Source organism: Vulpes vulpes, chromosome 5, assembly GCF_048418805.1.
Source record: "Vulpes vulpes isolate BD-2025 chromosome 5, VulVul3, whole genome shotgun sequence".
Classification (NCBI taxonomy): domain Eukaryota; kingdom Metazoa; phylum Chordata; class Mammalia; order Carnivora; family Canidae; genus Vulpes; species Vulpes vulpes.
In genome coordinates this window covers 104,825,046-104,831,409 of record NC_132784.1, presented here as the reverse complement: position 1 = coordinate 104,831,409, position 6,364 = coordinate 104,825,046, and the positions used below count along the sequence as shown (strand labels likewise).

The 6,364-nt window shown below is 41.4% G+C and overlaps 1 long non-coding RNA gene across 1 annotated transcript; it reads left to right on the top strand.

Moving 5' to 3' along the window:
- Positions 1–702: 702 nt before the first annotated feature.
- On the top strand, positions 703–2,970 carry LOC140598937 (uncharacterized). The gene is made up of 3 exons (XR_012001460.1): positions 703–760; positions 2,439–2,586; positions 2,739–2,970. It is a non-coding gene; the product is annotated as an uncharacterized lncRNA (long non-coding RNA).
- Positions 2,971–6,364: the final 3,394 nt, after the last annotated feature.

The window sequence follows — 6,364 nt, the reverse complement described above, 5'->3', positions numbered from 1 at the left end:
GAGAAACAGAGAGAGAGGGAGAGGCAGAGACACAGGCAGAGGGAGAAGCAGGCTCCAAGTAGGGAGCTGGACGTGGGACTCGATCCCGGGTCTCCAGGGTCATGCCCTGGGCCAAAGGCAGCACTAAACTGCTGAGCCACCCGGGCTGCCCCTAGTTTTAATGATCATCCTAGACTGGAAATGCTCAGCTTTTCAGTGGCCTTGATCAATGACAATCTAAAAGTTCTGACCAAAGTTCAGGATCCCAGAGCTCTGCAGAGACTGCTTACATAATTGTTATTCATATTATTTTACAGGCATTTGGCTTGATAGAAAACTTATGATGGGCACTTAGAAGTCAAATGACAAAAGTAATTAAGAATAGCCCTGCAGGATGATGTAAAGGCATCTCCATTTCAGGCTGGGAAGAGCACAGAAATGTTCTACCTACTGGATCATAGATAAAAATAGCTGCCATCTACTGGTGCCAGGTACTTTACACGATTCTCTCATTTTATCCTCACAGCCACTTTATGAGATGGGTGCTATAATATCCCCATGTAATACATGAGGAATCTAAGGCAAGGAGAGCTTCTGCTACTTGTCAGATGTTACAGTCACTAGGCTTGGAGCTTCATCCTACATGGATCTCATCCCATTGATCTGAAGCCTCGTCTGTACTGACTGAGGGGAGACTATCCCTCCCAGCTGGAAGCTGAGACTGTCTCAGATGAATCCCGGCTGAGATTTTCCTAGACTGTGAAGAGTTGTTTCCCCTGAGGTATGAGGGGCTCCTGAGAGCAGGAGAGAGGGTGGGTGAATTGCCAAGACACAGTTTGGACCCTTAGGGGAGGCTATGCCTAGAAAGCCCTTGATAATAAAGGACCTCACTCCACAGAATCCTAGAGATCTCATAGCTCTAAGCCTCACTCAGTAAGGTAACTCAAACAAACAGACAACAAAACCCAAAGATTACCTAAAAATTTCAGCCACAGTTCACTCTAACTGCCACCACCAGAAAGAGGCAAACCAATGCCTCCCATTTCCTATCGAAACTTGCCTCTTATGTACCTTAATCATTATGGTGCTCCAGTAGAGCTCTGTGCAGATTAAAGCCCCTTATGAACTTGCTATCTATGATTTCTGATCCAAATTTAGTAAAAAAATGAAGAACTCTGGTCATAATCAGAGGCCAAGAAATAAACAATGCATGTATACTCAATACCATTAAGTTTTAGAGTTCTTATCCTAACAATAGTGGGTCAGAAATCTTCTCTTGAAGTAAAAGAAACCAATCAAAAAAGAGATGATGGTATCTCTCTCAAAGAGACAAGCAGGAAATAATCAGAAATGTGGGATGACCCCAGGTAGTTGCCTGTGTAAACAGTGCTGTTACCAGATGGGGTTCTGAAGGCATCCTGAGAAAAAGAGTCAGGAAGAGGGAAGGAGGAGGGCCTTTCTGATCACCTCCTTCCAGAAGAAAGTTTGAGCAAGAACGTGGCATAAAGAAAGGAGCCCAAGAACAACAAGAGCTGGGCGAAGGAAATGTCAGAGTGTGAATCTCAGCTTTGCACTTCCCCTAGGCCCAATATCTGACCAAATTTAGAAGTAAACAACAGCTGGGAAGGAAGAGGAAGAAAAGAAAGGAGAGACACATTTATCCAGGTGCTATGAAATGTGAGGGGGAGTCGGATATGCAGGGAAGTGGCATCCGATGTCACGGAGAGGACAGGGGGCCAGTGGGGAGCCCTGCAAGCTAGGGACGGCCAAGTGCCACATTGCAAAATGCCTGTACACAGCTCAAAAGCCAAAAGGATGTTAGCCTTTACGGGCAAAGCACCATTCTAGGCTCTCTTAGGGGACAAGTGCCAGAAAAGGAGGCAGGAGGGAATGAAGGTAGCAGAGAAGTAAAGGCAGAAAGGCTGAATGGCCTGAGGCTCGAAAGTCAAGAGAACATACTTCCCGACCTTGAAGAGTCTCGTCTCCCCGCAGCCTTTACTGCCCGGCTGACTTGAAACCGCCAGATCCTCAAAATTATAATAAATATGAAAATATTTTCCCTGGCTAAAGTAGGTAGTTAAGGTTAAAGGGGACAGGGGAGCCCTCTACCCAAGTTCATCTTCTGCCTTAAATGGATATGGGCAATCACAGAGCCTGGACAGGGACACTCTGAGCAAGAATAGAAACTCGCTGGAAAGGAAGAGTGATGTGGTCAGGCCAGTCGGTGCACAGGACAATGTAAGTGGCAGATATTTTAATCACCTAATTTAAGGGAGTTAAGTGGTGTGCTAGCCCTTGCCAGTAAGAAACAACAATCTAGCAAGACGGCCAGGTGGTAGGTAACAAGGTCCTATTTAGAAAAAGATAATATGTCTGTATTGAATGTCATGTCCAAATGATGCATAATCAGTACTGTTATTATTATTATTATTATTATTATTATTATTTATTAACAACAGTGGTATGGAACCCAATTTCCCAGTGGCTGAGGTCAGCCCCAAAAGGATGACTCACACACACGGCTGATCTACATAAATAGCATGTGCTAAGATTACCATCTGGTATAACAATCTACATCACAAGACTCCACATTTCCTGTTACCCAGGGTAAGTAAATTTCAAGCATGAGGGAAAATTTTAGCAAGTTTCTCCAAGTACCTTCACTGAGAGACGAATGTGGCTTTCACAGAGAGGAGGGGAAGGAAAATTATGAGGTAAAGGTTATTCTCTCTTTCATGTCCCCTGACTTCCCCTCACAGGAGAGAAACACCACCTTTGCAATTCTGGCTCATACCTTGAGAATCAAAGTTGCCTAATTGACGTCTAACAAAGGCACCCCTGGCATTATGTGAGAGGAGCACTTGAAACAATAAGAACGGGTGGCATATGTTGGAAAATCGTTCGCCCTTCCCTCCTCTCCCTATTCTTTTTTTTTTTTTTTTTTTTCTGGAATGGAGATACTGATGTGTGTCATGAAAACACACAAGGAAAACCGTGGCCTGTGAAGATGACTTTGGTATTTTTATATTTCTAATAAAGACTTCTACATCTGAAATCATTCTCTTACAAAACTAACTTTGATTCATTTTTAAGATTTTCCTACCCGTAAGGATGTTATTATGGTCATCACTATAACCGCCAGGCTTTCCATCTGAGGCAGGTGAGGAGCCTCCTGCTTTCATACCTGCCGCCCTGCACTAGGCTACCTGGTGCATTTTCTCAACACCCATCTCTTCCTCTGCGGGTCCTCCTGAGTCCACCCATCACCAGGAGCCAGGGCTTTAGAGAACATAAGCAAGCCAGCATCTCCACTCTTGGTTTGGTTCTTCAGGCTCTTTTTTATTATTTAATTTTCTTTTTCTCTTCTTCACATTTTCACGAATTTGGAAGTTTGCAATTTTGCAGTTTTGATTTTAAAATTAAGATTAAAATTAAGATTATAATAGGTAACTGATATCTCTCTTTGCTATTTGTTAGGAAGTGTGTTGTGCAAATTAAACTGTAAACAAAGAAGTGTAGAATAACTAGGAAGAAAAGCAAATGAATAGTTTACGGCAACCTTTGCTTATGAGCAATAACTCTGCTTATTATTAATAATACAAAGTCCTTCGCATGATACTCTATAGCAGGGATCAACAAGCTTTTTCTGGAAACTTGGATAGTAAATATTTTAGGCTTTGTGGAGGCAAAATAAAGGATATTGTGTAGGTATTTATGAACAGAAGACAAATTTTCACAAAATTTTTATTAATAAAATTCAAAATATAATAATACAATTGAGCACACATTTTTGTAATGTAGATCTATTAATAAGAAAGAAATTATTGGGGGGTTGATAACATTTTTCATAGTTGGGGTTCAAAGTTGATGTGCCTTATCAGCAAAGTGGGGCGAATGTTCATCTGTGTCATTCCTGGCTTACTGGCTATGCAAAAACAGGTAATAGGCTAAACTTGATCTAGAGGCCATGATTTACCAACCTCTGCTTTATAGTCTTGGGTGCTTTCAAGTGAGCAGGGGTTCTCACACCTACCATCTTATTTGTCCTTCACAATAATTCTATGAGAAGTCTAGACAGGTACATCATTGCCGTATCAAAAATGAAGCTCCTAAAACTTCCACAAATAAAATGCCTTCCCGAAAGAAGAGCTAGGAAATACTGGGACCAAGATTTAACCCTAAACTTCCTAACTCCTCACACACTCCAATGCGAGGCATGTAGAGGAAATCTTTGCTTTGTCAAGGTAAATAGTCTAAAGCTAATAATATTCTAAGATGGTCTTGATACTACCCCAAATATTCTTGTAATCCTATTTTTGAACTATCAATATCTTGAATGGCAGTACATCTTTGGACAATTATTTGACTTTGGAAAGAGCCTCAAGTGCTTTGATGCCAAGTTTCATAACACAAGCTTAGTTTGAGTCACAAACAAGGGTTAGCTCTAATGTAATGAGACTTTCTCTCTGGATTAATCTCAAAGAACCAATTGTGAAGATAATGTCCCAGCAGATATACCTACCCCTGCTCCCCCAAATCAAAGAAATCTCTGCAGGATAAATAGCCTCCCAGTTGACTAATCTTTATAACGTTCTAGAATTAGAAAGGACTTTGAAGATAAATTTTTCCAACTTCTCTCATTTACAGAAGAAAAAGAAAAAATAGACCCAGAAAGATTACTTTGAAGAATAGCATTCATTTGGATTGTAAATTCTAATATTTCATTTTAAAGCCCCTCTCTCAGCAATAACAGACATTGAAGGAATTCTCTCCAGGATGTAGCTTATAAATAACAGTGGGTACAGCGACATTAAACTAACAAGGGTAAGTTTTCTACCCTAAATGATTGGGAAGTTTGATCTTTTTAAGACAAGCTACTGGTTCAGAAGACATCTCAAAATCTTTCCCAGCCTCCAAACTCCCTGATACTGTGCAAAATCATCTGGAGTTAAGGTCAAGTTTTGTGAGTAAGAGTGACCATTTACTAAGTGCTTCCTATGTCTTGCAGAGTGCTCAGCTCTTAGCTCATAATATCCTCACAACAATCTAAATGATAGTTAATATTATCTCCATTTTATAGATGAGAAATCCTGCATAGAGCTTTGCCTAAGATCACATTTATAGCTAGAGGCAGATATTTGATTCCAAATTAACCAGTTAGTTAGAGTTCAACCCAAGAAGCAGAATCACCAGCAACAATATATATTTGATTTTACACAATCATAGGAACTGGCTACACAGTTTATGTGTTGTTGGGCCTAGAGTCAGGAGGACAGGGTTTCAGGAAAGGAAAGATGAACACAAAGTGGGGGAAAGTAAGGACAAACTAAATCGGTGAAGATAAGCTGGAATCTATAAAGATAAACTGGAAACAATGTGAGCCTCTCACTGCCTCCAATTCTCCCAACTCCAATGATGCGATTAACCTGCAGAAGAATTGTACCCTCCACCACAGTACTGCACGCAAACCTCTCCAGGTCCTCAGTTTCTGGCTTAATGAAACCATTGCTGTTTCCACTGTTTTGGGTACTTAGACCTCTAGACCAACAGACCATGGATGTGGAGAAAAATTTCACTAGCTTACCCCTAGGGCTGAGAAAAAGAGAAACCATTCAACATTTCTACCTTTATCTATAAGATAGATAAATCCTATCTATGAGAGAAAGAGGACCATCCGTTGCTCACTTTAGAGCACTTTAGTTTAGAGCAGATAAAGCATCTTGGAGGCTATGACTTCAGTCACCCATGCTATTTACATCCAGGTGGCACTGTACCAAGTCTTCAAAAAGCCATGCTGCCATTCTATCAGGCCAAATGCTTCAGAGTGATGGGGAACCCAGTAAGATCACTGCCGCATTTAATTTCTTGTAGGATGAAGTCCTTTGTCAAAAGCAGTGTTGTATGGTGATCATGGCCTTCTGTAAGTCCATAGAGGGTAGTGTTAGCAGAAGAACTACAGGAAGGTAAGGCGAAATCTACATCTAGAGAAAATGTCTGTTCCAATGAGAACAAAATGCTGGTGCTGTCTTTTGACACGAAGGAAATGACCCAGTGCAATCAACTTGCCACCAGATGTCTGGTTAAACCCCTCAGGGAGTGGTGCCATGTTAAGGGCTCAGTACTGTTCTCTGCTGTTGGCAGGACGGCTCTTCAGCAGTGGCTGAAACTGAACCAGCCTTAGTGAGAATAAGACTAAGTTGCTGTGTGCCTGCATAACCTCCACTCCTGCTTCTACATCCGTTTTGTTCAAAGAACCCATTGGGCAAGGACAGGGACAACTGGGGAGAGAAACTGACTGCTGTCAATAAGAGAGGTCATCTTATATATCTGATCTTTAAGTTCCTCCTCTGTAGTCTGCTCTTGGATGCATATTCAGAGAGAGATC